At 45.0% G+C, this 16,709-nt stretch overlaps 1 protein-coding gene across 1 annotated transcript in view; it reads left to right on the top strand.

Moving 5' to 3' along the window:
• Positions 1-16,709, top strand: part of fgf11a (fibroblast growth factor 11a) — a 141,020-nt gene that overhangs the window by 110,318 nt on the left and 13,993 nt on the right. The gene's annotated exons all lie outside the window — the stretch shown is intronic.

Below are 16,709 nucleotides of genomic sequence, written 5' to 3'. Positions count from 1 at the left end.
TGGCATGGTATAGTACAGGACTGGTTCCCTGTTTCCATGATATAGTACCACACTGGTTCCCTGGTGGCATGGTATAGTATAGGACTGGTTCCCTTATGGTATTGTACAGGAGTGATTCCGTGGGGGAATGGTATAGTACTGGACTGGTTCCCCGTGGATAGGTTGTGAGTAGCAGTGGCAGACAGATCTTACAGCAGTAGCAAAGAGAAGTAACAAAGAGAAGTAGCCAACAGCGGTAGCCAACAGCGGTAGCCAACAGCGGTAGCCAACAGCGGTAGCCAACAGCAGTAGCAAACAGAAGTATTTAACAGCAGTAACAAACAGGAACAGAGCAGAGTAGGAGGGATGGTATGACAGGGGACTAGAACACACACACACACACACACACACACACACACACACACACACACACACACACAGACTGTAGGGAGACACCACTCCGTGGCACACAAAGTAAAGTCTGTGTCTGTGCATGCGTGCACATGCAAATGCATGTGTAGAAGAATGGCCTGACAGTGCCAGATACACTCAGTACTGCCTGTAGGGAGAAGAAAGCACTCTTCAGTTCCCTCTTCTTTCTCTCACTCCGTACGTCTCATCTCTCCTTTTTCTTGCTTGTCATTCCTTTTCACTCCCTGTCCAGGCTTCTATACTGAACAAAAATATAAACGCGATTGATTTTACTGAATTTCAATTCATATGAGGAAATGAGTCAACTGAAATAAATTCATTAGGCCCTAATCTATGGACTTCAAATGACTGGGAATGCAGATATGCATCAGTTGGTCACAGATACCTTGTGGAAAAAAATGGGCCTCAACATCTCATTATGGTATTTTTGTGCATCCAATTTGCCATCAATAAAATGCAATTGTGTTCATTGTCCCCTGCTAATGCATTACCATAACCCCACCACCATGGGGTACTCCGTTCACATTAGCAAACTGCTTGCCCACACGACACCATATACACGTGGTCTGCGGTTGTGAGGCCGGTTCTAAAATTACATTGGAGGCGGCTTATAGTAGAGAAATTAACATTCAATTCCCTGGCAACAGCTCTGGTGGACATTCCAATTGCACACTCCCTCAAAACTTGAGACATCTGTGGCCTTGTATTGTTTGACAAAACTGCACATTTTCGAGTGGCCTTTTATTGTCCTCAGCACAAGATACACCTGTGTAATGATCATGCTGTTTAATCAGCTTCTTGATATGCGACACCTGTCAGGAGGATGGATTATCTTGGCAAAGGAGAAATGCTCACTAACAGAGATGTGAACACATTTTGTGCACAACATTTGAGAGAAATATGCTTTTTGTGCGTATGGAGCATTTCGGAGATCTTTTATTTCAGCTCATGAAACGTGGGACCAACACATTACATGCTGAATTTATATTTTTGTTTCGTGTATATCCATCGTGCTATTCGCCTTTCTCTCAGACTCGTGGTTTCTCTCTCTCTCTCTTTCTTATTTCTTCCTCCCATCTCTAGTTTTGTCCTGATGTGTACCTGGCTTTGTATATCCTCATTTATTGTCCTTGACCTCCCTTCTTACCCCTCCCCTTTTCCCTGTCCTCTTTAACTAGCACTCCCTCTCTCTCTTCCTCTCTTTCACCCTGCACCCTCCACAACTCTTTCTCCTCCCCCACCCTTTCTCTCCATCCCTCCCCCTGCCCCTTCATTTCCCCTCTGTTCCTATTCTCCCCCATCCTCTCTCTATATTCCTCCCTCCCTACACCTCTCGCCCTCACTGCTCTCTCTCTCCCCTTCCCTCCATCCCTCCTCTCTCTTCCTTTCCACTAGAAGAGGGGCCACGGGGTGCGGCCCAGGCCGAGCCTCAGCTCCTGGGGGAGCAGCAGGGACTAGAGAGAGGTTAATGTTTGAGGGAAACTCCTTGTCATTGGTCTATTGTCTGAGACGCGGCTTGCCTGGGCTCAGGTACAGCTACCTGTGGGGCGACGGGTGGAAATTGCTTCTGATAAAAATAGGTCTGGCCCACTTTATTAGCTGTGTGTTCTGGAAAACCCTCCTGGGTAGAGCGAGAGAGGGATGGAGGGATGGATGGGAGGAGGGAGGGTGGGAGATGAAGTTACACACACACTCATGGACTAACAGGGGCACACACACACACACACACACACACACACACACACACACACACACACACACACTGGATGCAGGTCTAAACAAACTGACAGAGGGAGGTAGACATAATTAGGACAGTAGGCTCTGACCAGGCAACAGAACTGACCGGCTTTTTTCCTCTAAGAGGCTGGGGGAAAGAAAGTTGGCTGGAAAATGTTTAAACGGAGGAATGACATTGTGGGGTAATACAATGGAGATAAACGAACACTTTAATAATGTTGTAAAACTGAGCGAGAGAAAGACAGAGAGACTACACATTTTTAATACACACCGCAGGCATATTTGTGTGCTTAAAGGGACAATCAGAAGGTGAACCAATAACAAAGTGTATCAGGGGAAAAGAGGGATGGTCCTGGAGAAATGTAACCACTCAAATTCATTGACAGAGTAATGGATGAAAGGACTGGCCATCCATGATATCAAAATTAGAGTTTTAACCATGTTTTGAGGCTATGTCGTTTTTGCTTACATTTACTTTGTTTATAAACATTGGAGTAAAACAAGGTTCTGTTTTGGGTTGTGACGGGGTACGACAGCTACATTCTTCATGAATCAATGTGTACATATCATTGTTTATGAATCCAAAAATGGATGTAGCAACTGCTCTCTCTCTCCCACTCGTCCTTCCTCTCTTCTCCTCTCCTACACTCTTTCCTCTCTCTATCTGTTTATTTCTCCCTCTCTGTCCCTCTCTCGGTTTCCTTCTCCATCCGCCATCCTCCTTGAGTAGCTCGTTTCATCTCTTTAAAATGGCCTTATTGAGATGCAGCAAGGCATTACCCCGCAAGATAGGGATCACCTCCCTGTCACGTGACTCACACAGCCACGGAGGGAGGGAGAGAATGAGAGAGGAGGAGGGGTGGAGAAGAAGGAGTGGAGGAGAGGGAACAAGGGAAGGAAGGAAGAAGGGAAGGAAACATAGGGACACAAGAGGCAAGAGGAGAGAGGAGGATTCCACCTTCACCTAAATATATTGCAGCTATAGTTAACACAATAAAATACTTGCAATCTGACAGAGTTATGGGCCCAATGAGTGGGTGAAGCACTGAATGGGCCTTGTTCTGTAGTCTGATCACCACTAACAATCCATAAACACACACACACACAGAAATGTACAGTGCACACACTCACGTGTTCATACCACACACACACACACACACACACACACACACACACACACACACACACACACACACTATTTTCCAATATTTATTATCTCAGACATGCTTTATGAACTACATCCTGTGTCATTTAATGGCTGTCATACAAAACACGCTAATTGGGATAGATTATATTTTGGGGTTTCTCAGCTCCTAAATCTATCAATTTGTAATAGTTAGATGTTCCCATCCTGTCACGCTCACTGTCCTCGAACTCCCTGTCATAAATAAGCCAAGGCGCAGCGTGCCGGTAATTCCACATCCTTTATTTAGAAGTGAAAAGGAACAAAACAATAAACAGGATAAACAGAAAGAAACGTGACGTTCTGGGGCTGCTCAAAGGCAGCTTCACAAAAACAAGATGCCACAACTCAAGGAGGGAAAAAGGGCTGCCTAAGTATGGTTCCCAATCAGAGACAACGATAGACAGTTGCCGCTGATTGGAAACCATACCTGGCCAAAACATAGAAATAAAATACATAGAATGCCCACCCCATATCACACCCTGACCTAACTAAACAGAGAAAAACGGCTCTCTCAGGTCAGGGCGTGACACATCCCTTCCCTGTGTGCATGGGGTGTGTGTGTGTGCATGCGTGTGTGTGCTTACATGGTTTCTCTTAAACACAGTACAGTAGTGCGCCCACCTGAGTTTTGCTGCAATGCCATTGTGAACAGTAGAGGAGAACACAATGCCATTGTGAACAGTAGAGGAGGTCACAAGGAAGTCCAGCTACTGTTGAGTGACATTTATCTCCCTGTAACCACCCCAGTGGAGGTGTGTGTGTGTGTGTGTGTGTGTGTGTGTGTGTGTGTGTGTGTGTGTGTGTGTGTGTGTGGTTGAAATGATGCCAAAGTGAGAGTGCTCTCATATCTAGATATTTTATTAGGATGTTCTATTCATATGAATGGTCTTTTGTCGGGGTGTGAACACAGTGACACACACAGTGTATACAGGACAGTACAGTATATAGGCCTATAGACAAACTGTTGTAAGTGGACACACACATAGTACATATAAAGTAGATTGTTGTGTGTGTTTGTCCACCTTCCCCGGGAGTCAGGTTGATTCTTCATACTGGTCATGTCCGGTTTGGGATGCGGTTGAAGGGGGTGAGTTGTATGGGTCGAAACCCTCTGCCCCCCTCACCCCTGGCCCTCCTTGGCCCTCACCCCTGGCCCTCCTTGGCCCTCAGCCCCTGACGGATGAGCTAATTAGTCAATATTACTAGAACCTGCAAGGAAGGGACCAACCTGCACTGTGCAACACACGCGCGCAGGCAAGCACGCACGCAGACACACACACACACACACACACACACACACACACACACACACACACACAGATCACCCCCTCCATCCCTCTCTTCTGACCTTCCACACCTTTCATCGAATCAGAAAACGCTTGTCTTTTTTTGATTGAGTCAGCACTCTCTCCTCTCACTCCCTCTCCCTCCGTCCCTTCATCCAACCTCTTCTCAGTGTTTTTCCCCATTCTGTTTATCCTCTCCTACTTCCCTCTTCTCCCCCCTCTGCCCCGAAACTGACCGAGCAGTAAAGGCATGCAGACACACGTGGCCCTCAGGTATGGTGGGAGGTAGAGAGGTAGGAGAGATAGGGGTTGAGAGAGAGAGAGAAAGGGCGAGAGCGCGAGGGTTATAGAGTGAGAGAAAGAGAGCAAGGGAGAAAAAAAGAGGTAGAGAGAGAAAAAGAATGAGAGGTAGAGAGAGAGTGAGCGAGAACGAGGGAAAGAGAGTGTGTGAGAGAGAGAACGAGACAGAGTGTAGGTTAGTTCTAGTTCCCTCTGGAAAAATCCCCAAACGCGGGGTCTGGCAGACAAGGTGAGATGCAGAGGACACCCCCTTCTCCTCCTCCTCTCCAGCTGTTCTGAACATGGTGTGTGTGTGCCTGTGCAAGTGCGTGTGTTTCTGTATGTGTGTGTGAATGCATATGTTTGTTTGGCAGTGGGGTCAGGGACTGTGAAGGCTCCTGCAGCTCAGAGGTCCTGGTAATGATCCAAGGCGTCCATCTAGCTGCCAGTTTATTGGCTCAGGACCTCTCCATGCACTTGGTCTACGGTACTACTACTGTACTATAACCTCCCTCTGTGTGTGTGTGTGTGTGTGTGTGTGTGTGTGTGTGTGTGCGTGTGCGTGTGTGTGTGTGTGTGTAAGACACCCTACTACAACCCTGCCATTACGACAGTTATGTCCTCATTTTTGTCCAATATAAAGACATGGACTGATGATTGATATGTCTGATAAAGGACTGATGAAGTATGTTATGACTACTAGGATATCTTGTTATGACTTCTAGGATATCTTGTTATGACTTCCAAGTTTTTGGATTTTTGCAGATCGTGTTTGAGACTATGACATTGCAACACACTCACTCACGCACGCATATACACACACGCACGCACATACACATACACACACACACGCACACACACGTCCGGTCCTATCGACGGTGTGAAATACATTTGTCCTCTGGGAGACATTCGATAAGTGTCAGGATGGTTAAACCCAGGCTTAACTTCTAGTTGGCCGATACGGAGCTTGTAATGTAAGTGCTTCTATCTTCTCCATGCTCGGGTGTATGCATGCGTGGCGTGGCCAACCAAATGCCTATTGACTTTTCACATATGTCCAACATGAAATCAATTCTAGTTGACTGCATTGAGAGCTCAATGGTTAATGTCAACCCAGCAAGTACTGGCAAGGGAGAAGGGGGAGTAGAGGAGGGGGGTTTCTGGTAGTGTATGGAAATCAACCTGCTTCCTCGGACCTGTGCAAGTTCAGATTTGAGCAGTAGGATGTAAATTGGCTCCATCCCTTTAAGCGTACAACTGTATTTATATTGGCCTGATGAAGAAGAGTTCTAAAGTGCCACAGCATGATATCATATCGTTGCCATGACACCCTGGTGAAGGTGGTGACAGTGCTTTGGTAAACCTTTTCAACTCTGCTGTACCCCTCTCTCTCTCTCTCTCTCTAGTGTTGTTAAATATTATGTAAGATGTGTTAAATGACCTACCACCTCTTCTACCACCTCTCTCCCACTCACTCTCTATCCCTCTCTCACCCATCCCTCTTTATCTATTTTTCTCTATCCATATCTTTCTACATCTCTCTCTCCCTATCTCTCGGAGTGAGAGTGAGTGATGAGTGAAGGGACTGGTCCATCTGTTACTAATGTCAGCGAGGATTGGATGGCTCACCGCCCTCCTTCCCTAACTCCATCCTGCTGCCTGGTGAAGGAGAGGAAGGATCTTTCATGTCTGGCTGTCACAAGACTGGGCCCACACGCAGACATGGAGACGCACACCGACAGTATACCTGCCCTATCCCATCTGGACAAGAGGAATACCTATGTACTGTAAGAATGCTATAGCTCAGCATTCAACACCATAGTACCCTCCAAGCTCATCATGAAGCTTGAGGCCTTGGGTCTGAACCCCGCCCTGTGCAACTGGGTCCTTGACTTCCTGACGGGCCGCCCCCCAGGTGGTGAAGATAGGAAACAACACCCCCACTTCGCTGATCCTCAACACTGGGGACCCACAAGGGGGCGTGCTCAGCCCCCTCCTGTACTCCCTGTTCACCCATGACTGTGTGGCCAAGCATGCCTCCAACTCAATCATCAAGTTTGCAGACAACAACAGTAGTAGGCTTGATTACCAACAATGACGAGACAGCCTACAGGGATGAGGTGAGGGCTCTGGGAGTGTGGTGTCACAAAAATAACCTCTCACTCAACGTCAACAAAAGGAGATAATTGTGTACTTCAGGAAACAGCAGAATGAGCACCCCCCCAGCCACGGGACGACAGAACCCCAGTGGAGAAGTTGGAAAGCTTCAAGTTCCTTAGCGTACACATCAATGACAAACTGAAATGGTCCACCCACACAGACAGTGTGGTGAAGAAGGCACAACAGCATCTCTTCAACCTGAGGAGGCTAAAGAATTTTGTATTGGCACCTAAAACCCTCACAAACTTTTACAGATGCACAATTGAGAGCATCCTGTCGGGATGTGTCACCGCTTGGTACGGCAAAGCACCACAGAAGGAGATCGGGGTACCTTGTGAGGATCCGGCGAAGAGTGGCTAATCTGACTAATCTACTATTGGCCAACGTACAATCGCTGGAAAATAAAGTGGACGAACTACAAGCACGTATGTCCTACCAACGGGACATTAAAAACTGTAATATCTTATGTTTCACTGAGTTGTGGCTGAACGACGACATGAATAACATACTGCTGGCGGGTTATACACTGTATCGGCAGGATAGAACAGCAGCCTCTGGTAAGACAAGGGGTGGCGGTCTATGTACATTTGTAAACAACAGCTGGTGCACGATATCTAAGGAAGTCTCAAGGTTTTGCTCACCTGAGGTAGAGTATCTCATGATAAGCTGTAGTACACACTATCTACCGAGAGAGTTTTCATCTATATTCTTCGTAGCTGTTTATTTTCCACCACAAACCGATGCTGGCACTAAGACCGCACTCAATGAGCTGTATACGGCCATAGACAAAAAGGAAAACGCTCATCCAGAGGAAGCACTCCTAGTAGCCGGGGACTTTAATGCAGGGAAACTTAAATCCATTTTACCTCCTTTCTACCAGCATATTAAAACCTCTTCAGCGTCTGATCCCGTTAGCGGGATCAAAATCCAGCGAAAAATCATATCGCCAATTAGCATTAAAAAAAATAATAATAAAAAAAAAAAAAAAATTATATATTTTTTTCTTTTTTTTATAGATACACCTCTCCTGAATCAACCCACGACGTCCGATTTCAAAAAGGTTTTACAGGAAAAGCAAATCATTAGATTATGTTAGATGAGTCCATCGTAAAAAGCAGCAACATAGCCATTTTCCGACCAACCACTTGCATCACAAATAACCAAAAAACAGCTAAATGCAGCACTAACCTTTTACAAACTTCATCAGATGACACACCTAGGACATCATGTTATACAATGCATGCATTCTTTTGTTCAATAAAGGTCATATTTATATATAAAAACAGCATTTTACATCGGCGCGTAACGTTGACTGACTATTTTCCCCTCAAATGCGTCCCGGGAAACAATGCTACAATTCCCTAAATTACTATCCGATAACGATTTTTTAAATTTATATTGTCAATCTAAGATTTATAGATGAATATCTCTTGAGAACACCTGTCATACCAGATTTTAAATTAACTTTACTGGGTAATCACACTTTGCGATAAAAGGAGATGCGATACTCAGAAAATGAGCTAATATACAGAGCTCGGCGCCATCTTGGAACAATCGCATGTCACATCTCATCTTGTATAATATTGTCAATAATCGCCTACCTTTAGTTGTCTTCATCAGAAAGCACTTCCAGGAATCCCAGGTCCACAACAGATGTATTTTCGGTCGAAAAAGTCCTTCCTTCACGTTCCATTAGCCTGCTGTTGGTAGCGCGTCCTAGGGCTCTCTCCAAATTCTCCGACGTGCGCAGCCTGAAGTTTCGGATAAAATGAGATTTTCCCGCCTGTAGGTTCGTTCAAACATGTCAAACGTTGTAAAACATTAATCTTCAGGGCCTGTAACACCAAGAGAGCCAATAAGATTCGAGGGGGATGATTTCATTGTGTTTCAAACCGTTTACAAAGGTGGGGGTAGACATGGCCACCGGCGTCATAATGGTGATGGCCCATCCCCTGTGACCAATTTCCAATGCGTGTCATTCACTGAGTTTCGACTGTATAAGGCTCAAACCACTGTGAAAAGACTGGCGACATCTAGTGGAAGCAATAGGAAGTGCTCACTGAACCATTGTTAACGGTGTGATTAATAGGGAAAGATGAGAAGTCGAGTCCACAATTCAGAATTCCACTTCCTGTTTCAATCGGTCTCGGGGTTTTGACTGCCATTTGATTTCTGTTATACTCACAGACACCATTCAAACAGTTTTAGAAACATTAGGGTGTTTTCTATCCATATATAATAAGTATATGCATGCCCTAGCTTCTGAGTTTGATTAGTAGGCCGTTGAAAATGGGAACGATTTTTTTTCAAAATGCGCTGTGGCGCCCCCTATCCTAGGGTATCCTCAAGAGGTTAAATGTGAAAACATAGGGGAAAAAACTCTAGACCACCTTTACTCCACACACAGAGACACGTACAATGTTCCCCCTCGCCCTCCATTTGGCAAATCTGACCATAATTCTATCCTCCTGATTCCTGCTTACACGAAAAATTCAAGCAGCAAGCACCAGTGACTTGGTCAATAAAAAAGTGGTCAGATGAAGCAGATGCTAAGCTACAGGACTGTTTTGATAGCACAGACTGGAATATGTTCAAGGATTCTTCCGATGGCACTGAGGAGTACACCACAGTCACTGGCTACATCAATAAGTGCATTGATGACGTCGTCCCCACAGTGACTGTACGTACATACCCCAACCAGAAGCCATGGATAACATGCAACATCCGCAATGAGCTAAAAAGTGTAGAGCTGCCGCTTTCAAGGAGCGGGACTCTAACCTGGAAGCTTATAAGAAATCCCGCTATGCCCTCCGACGAACGATCAAACAGGAAAAGCGTCAATACAGGACTAAGATCGCACCGTACTACACCGTTGGATGTGGCAGGGCTTGCAAACTACTACAGACTACAAAGGGAAGCACAGCCGAGAGCTGCCCAGTGACACGAGCATACCAGACGAGCTAAATTACTTCTATGTTCGCTTTGAGGCAAGTAACACTGAAACATGCATGAGAGCATCAGCTGTTCCGGACGACTGTGTGATCACGCTCTCCGCAGCTGATGTGAGTAAGACCTTTAAACAGGTCAACATTCACAAGACCGCAGGGCCAGACGGATTACCAGAACGTGTACTCCGAGCATGCGCTGACCAACTGGCAAGTGTCTTCACTGACATTTTCAACCTCTCCCTGTCTGAGTCTGTAATACCAACATGTTTTAAGCAGACCACCATAGTCCCTGTGGCCAAGAACACTAAAGTAACCTGCCTAAATGACTACCGACTCGTAGCACTCACGTCTGTCGCCGTGAAGTGCTTTGAAAGGCTGGTCATGGCTCACATCAACACCATTATCCAGAAACCCTAGACCCACTCAAATTTGCATACCGCCCCAACAGATCCACAGATGATGCACTCCACACTGCCCTTTCACACCTGGACAAAAGGAACACCTATGTTAGAATTCTATTAATTGACTACAGCTCAGCGTTCAACACCATAGTGCCCTCATCACTAAGCTAAGGACCCTGGGACTAAACACCTCTCTCTGCAACTGGATTCTGGACTTCCTGACGGGCCGCCCCCCAGGTGGTAAGGGTAGGTAACAACACATCCGCCATGCTGATCCTCAACACGGGGGCCCCTCAGGGGAGCGTGCTCAGTCCCCTCCTGTGCTCCCTGTTCACTCATGACTGCATGGCCATGTACGACTCCAACACCATCATTAAGTTTGCCAATGACACAACAGTGGTAGGCCTGATCACCGATAACGACGAGACAGCCTATAGGGAGGAGGTCAGAGACCTGGCCATGTGGTGCCATGACAACAACCTCTCCCTAAATGTGATCAAGACAAAGGAGATGATTGTGGACTACAGGAAAAGGGCTGTAGTGGAGCAGGTTGAGAGCTTCAAGTTCCTTGGTGTCCACATCACCATCAAACTAATATGGTCCAAGCACACCAAGACAGTCATGAAGAGGGCACGACAAAACCTATTCCCTCTCAGGAGACTGAAAAGATTTGACATGGGTCCTCATGGGTCCTCAGATCCTCAAAAGGTTCTACAGCTGCACCATGGAGAGCATTCTGACTGGTTGCATCACTGCCTGGTACGGCAACTGCTCAGCCTCTGACTGCAAGGCACTACAGAGGGTAGTGCGTACAACCCAGTACATCACTGGTGCCAAGCTCCCTGCCATCCAGGACCTCTATACCAGGCGGTGTCAGAGGAAGGCCCTAAAAATTGTCAGACTCCAGCCACCCTAGTCATAGACTGTTCTCTCTGCTACCTACATTTACATATTACCTCATTTACCTCGGCTAACCGGTGCCCCCGCACATTGACTCTGTACCTGTACCCCCTGTATATATAGCCTCGCTATTGCTATTTTACTGTTGCTGTTTAATTATTTGTTACTTTTATTTCTTTTTTGGGGGCATTTTTCTTAAAACTGCATTGTTGGTTAAGGGCTTGTATGAAGCATTTCACTATAAGGTCTACACCTGTTGTATTTGGCGCATGTGACAAATACAATTTGAATTGATTTGATTCACCCCGTTATCATCCAGAAGGCGAGGTCAGTACAGGTGCATCAAAGCTGGGACCGAGAGACTGAAAAACATCTTCTATCTCAAGGCCATCAGACTGTTAAACAGCCATCACTAGCACACAGAGGCTGCTGCCTTTATACATAGACTTACAAATCACTGGCCACTTTAATAAATGGAGCACTAGTCACTTTAATAATGTTAACATGTCTTGCATGATTCATCTCAAATGTATATACTGTATTCGATACTATTCTACTGTATATATATTTATATATAGATTTGTGTGTATTGGGTATATGTCGTGAAATTGTTAGATATTACTTGTTAGGTATTATTGCACTGTCAGATCTAGAAACACCATTATTTCGCTACACCCGCATTAACATCTGCTAAACACGTGTACGTGACCAATAAAAAATGTGATTTAATTGACCTCCGTCCCTCTGTCTGTCTCTGTGTCTATGCCCTGTCCATGAGTCTGTGTACATCTCCCTCTCCTCCTCGCTCTATGGTACCTTTCCATCTCACTCCTTCTTTCCCTTAGTTTCTTTCCCTCTCTCCCCCTATTCCTCTATTCCCCCCATCCCTTGCCTCCTCTGTTCCTGATTAACTTATGTAATGTGGCGTGAGAGGATGTGCTCATAACAAATCTGCCTCAAATCCCCCAACATGCAACAGGAGAGACTGAGTCAGCTAAAAAACCCACACGTGGATTTGTAACGCGGGTCTGTAAATTAAATGGGCTTTAGTGTGTTTTAAGAGGGCCCAGGCGGTGGTAAGTCTGAGGTTTGGGTAAGTGGTAAGGGAGGAGAGGTCTTTATGTTAATATTGTGTGTGTTTGAGCAGCCCCTGCTGGAGAGAAGCGGATTTGCATTAGTGCTTATAGTACAGTTGTGGCCAAAAGTTTTGAGAATGACACAAATATAAATTTTCACAAAGTCTGCTGCCTCAGTTCGTATGATGACAATTTGCATATACTCCAGAATGTTATGAAGAGTGATCAGATGAATTGCAATTAATTACAAAGTCCCTCTTTTCCATGCAAATTAACTGAATCCCAAAACAACATTTCCACTGCTTTTCAGCCCTGCCACAAAAGGACCAGCTGACATCATGTCAGTGATTCTCTCGTTAACACAGGTGTGAGTGTTGACGAGGACAAGGCTGGAGATCACTCTGTCATGCTGATTGAGTTTGAATAACAGACTGGAGGCTTCAAAAGGAGGGTGGTGCTTGGAATCCCTGTTCTTCCTCTGTCAACCATGGTTACCTGCAAGGAAACACGTGCCATCATCATTGCTTTGCACAAAAAGGGCTTCACAGGCAAGGATATTGCTGCCAGTAAGATTGCACCTAAATGAACCATTTATCGGATCATCAAGAACTTCAAGGAGAGCGGTTCAATTGTTGTGAAGAAAGCTTCAAAAAAAACTTATCCGGAGAAGACAAGGTGAGCGCTACCATCAGTCCTGTGTCATGCCAACAGTAAAGCATCCTGAGACCATTCATGTGTGGGGTTGCTTCTCAGCCAAGGGAGTGGGCTCACTCACAATTTTGCCTAAGAATTTTGCCTAAGAACACAGTCATTAATAATGGTACCAACACATCCTTCGAGAGCAACTTCTCCCAACCATCCAGGAACAGTTTGGTGACAAACAATGCCTTTTCCAGCATGATGGAGCACCTTGCCATAAGGCAAAAGTGATAACTAAGTGGCTCGGGGAACAAAACATCAATATTTTGGGTCCATGGCCAGGAAACTCCCCAGACCTTAATCCCATTGAGAACTTGTGGTCAATCCTTAGGAGGCAGGTGGACAAACAAAAACCCACAAATTCTGACAAGTATTGAGTCAGTCAGGATGTGGCCCAGAAGTTAATTGACAGCATACCAGGGGGGATAGCAGAGGTCTTGAAAAAGAAGGGTCAACACTGCAAATATTGATTTTGGATTTTTGCATCAACTGTAATTGTCAATAAAAGCCTTTGACACTTATGAAATGCTTGTAATTATACTTCAGTATTCCAAAGTAACATCTGACAAAAATATTTAAAGACACTGAGGCAGCAGACTTTGTGAAAATTTATATTTGTGTCATTCTCAAAACTTTTGGCCACGACTGTAAAAGGCCCACATTCATAAAAGGTCCAATGCCAACAGGCTCTCACAGTCTCACGTCAGCATCAAACGTAAATTTCGAAGTCGTTCCAATGTTTGGTTAATTCTCTGTATCATTTCAAGGTTAAGTTTAGCCATTAACTCCAAATTCTTAAGGTTAGGCATTAACTCCAAATGGTTACGGTATGGGTTAAGGTTTTAAAACAAAAATTCTAAAACAACTTTCTATTGCTGGATCCAAACATGCAACCTTTGGAACCAGAGGCAGATGCTTACAAGCAATCCACCATCCCCATCCACAAGACCCTTAACTTAACCATTCCCTAGCTAAACCAAAGCTTACTTGAAGATAACAGCGCTCACTGTTGCCCCATCATCTCCTGACGTCCTCAGACATGGATGGACCTTGAATACTGACTAGCGTCACAGGTGACCTGCCTGCCAATGCAGACAATATATTTTTTTAAATCTCAACATCAAATAATTTCTGGGTAACAATTAACCCCTTAGAGTTGATGTCCACACCCCGCATACATCAAATTTGCATAATAAAAAAATCCCCATCAAAATCTGTTTTAGCAAAAAAAATGTATGGGCTGCGTCTCGATCCACCTCATCCACCAATGGCAGCCTTCTGCATCTGTGGTGGAAGGTGGATGAGCTACAGCGGTGTTTGTCAGACCACGGGAGATCTCAAGAATCGATCTTCACACGAAAACGATCTGTCAACTTCTGTCTGTAGCGTCCGAACAGTTTGGGCTACATACTAATATGACACCTCTATGGAAAGGTCAGACTCTTTTGCTGTTTTGCTCTAGGACGCCCCACAATCCTCACAAGACTCGTCTGAAAGTAGCCCGGTATCAGTTAAATTCTTATGGAACTATATATAGAAGTAGTTTAGTGCCTTAGAAAATGTGTTAAATATGGGTCAAAACGAAATCTAAAACATTTCCTGATCTTTCGTTTATGTCTCAGATATACAGTAAGACAGACCCTTTAAAACAAACGTCCTTTTGATTTCTTTTTTGACTATATGCTTTTCAATGTATGACTCTGCTATCCTTAGATTGAATCATTAAGTACCTTACTGTGATTGTTTTATTTTTTTTTAAATTCCAAATTGCTTCTAAGCAGAAAGCTATTTCTTAAGCAAGAATTTTGCTTGGACTATCTGGGAATGGTCTGAGTGCGGGGCCTAATTGGAGGACCCTAATGGGGGGGGGACATGTAACCTGAAACCTACTGTTATTGGCAGAGATGTGGGCAAACTCTCTTTCTTATTGGTCTATTAACTAATACTGCCTGGTGATGTCGCCAAGTGATCTGGGATCAGTTTTGCCTTTTGCATCATAATGAATAAGATTAAATGAACAGGGCCGCCTGATACTAGATCAGTCCTACTCGGAGAGGGTAAACTCTTCTCAGGTTATAGCATGTGTTTTCAACTCACTAGATTCAGCACATTAACACAAGAAAGAAGGACTACTAAACTAACATTCTGACCACTGTCATTATAAAAGGAGTTCACTGGTTGGTTAGAGAGTGACTAACAACTGACTTTTTACTCGGGACACCCCCTTCCAGCATTGGGGAACACCCCCGCCTCCCCTGCATGCGCTCACCCACCACATCTATTTACATGGGCACAAGCACTGTTCATGACACAAACTTTTCACACCCCTCTTGTTGGTTGAGAGAATTTTTGCAGGTTTAAAGCTTATTTCCTGCAATTCTACACATTTTGTCATTGGGTGCAAAGAACATTTTGTAGTTTCAAAGCAAATGTTCTTGCAATTCTATACATTTTGCCATGTTTTTTTTTCCAATGATATTTGAGTGATAAAAAAAACTCACATGGGCTAGTTGATCTGGACATTTTTGACAAGTTATAAATAGCTATCTAAGGTAAAACGATAGAAACGGGGTAGACAGAGTGGAGGACCAAAACAAAGAGAAGGATTAGAGGGGGCTACCAATGGGAATAGCCTTCAGCAGAGGAAAGAAAGAAAGGGAAAGAGAGGGATGAGAAGGATGTCTACGATAAATGGGTGTGCAGTTGTGTCCTGTGGTTGGTGTGTTGGGTGGCTCAGCCTCCTGTTTAAACGATCGTTCTGTTTAAGTGGCTGTTATCCTACGAAGAAACATTGCTGATGTCCTGCAGAGTTGATATAATCAGTTCAGGGGGAGTCATTGTCGTGTGTGTGTGTGTGTGTGTGTGTGTGCGTGTACGCATGTAAGCTTGCCTGTCTGCGTGATTGAGTGTGTGGTTGTGTGTGTGTGCGTATGTGCGTCCGTGCGCACTTGTGTGCATGTGTGTGTAAGCATGCCTGCCTGTGTTAATATGTCTGTGTGTGATGAAGAGTTTGGGCCGGGCACATCTCATGATACAAGTCTCCTTCTCTCCTAGTCCTAGGCTAAGGGATGCAGCTTTGGGTTCATTCATTTCAACACAATCATTCCTTTTTGGAGTGATGGGTACTTTTTATGATTCTTCCTTTCCTTCATTCCCTTCATTTTAGGCCTTCGGCCTTCCCCTCCCTCCCTCCATTAATTAATTCATTCCCCAATGGCAGCTCAGAGGGCTGCGTGGTTCTTATTGTCCCCCACAATTAAATCGGGGAGGGGACTGTGGATCTGTCTCTGTCTGTTAGTACATACGTTAGCCACACACGATCTCAGACAGCACTGGCCCGATCTTCACGAAACTCTATTTGTTTTGCTATAGAGATCCGGCATTTACAAAATTACACTGATTGGCCAGATGGTGGCGCTATAACAGGAGATTTAAAATGCAAATATTGAAAGGTCACGCCCCGCACCCAATTTGACCTAGTCAGGAAATTCGGTTCAAAGGTCACTCTCCTCACAAGGAAAGAAATTGCCTCGGGACCGTTAAGGTCTGCCATGACGGATTTTCCGCCATTTTGAAATTTGTGAAAAACACGCTACTCTTCTGTCACCGAATGACCGATCTACACA

The sequence above is a fragment of the Salmo salar genome, chromosome ssa07 (assembly GCF_905237065.1).
Source record: "Salmo salar chromosome ssa07, Ssal_v3.1, whole genome shotgun sequence".
NCBI classification, from domain to species: domain Eukaryota; kingdom Metazoa; phylum Chordata; class Actinopteri; order Salmoniformes; family Salmonidae; genus Salmo; species Salmo salar.
Note: the sequence above shows the minus strand (reverse complement) of the source record. Positions and strands in the feature narration are given on the sequence as shown.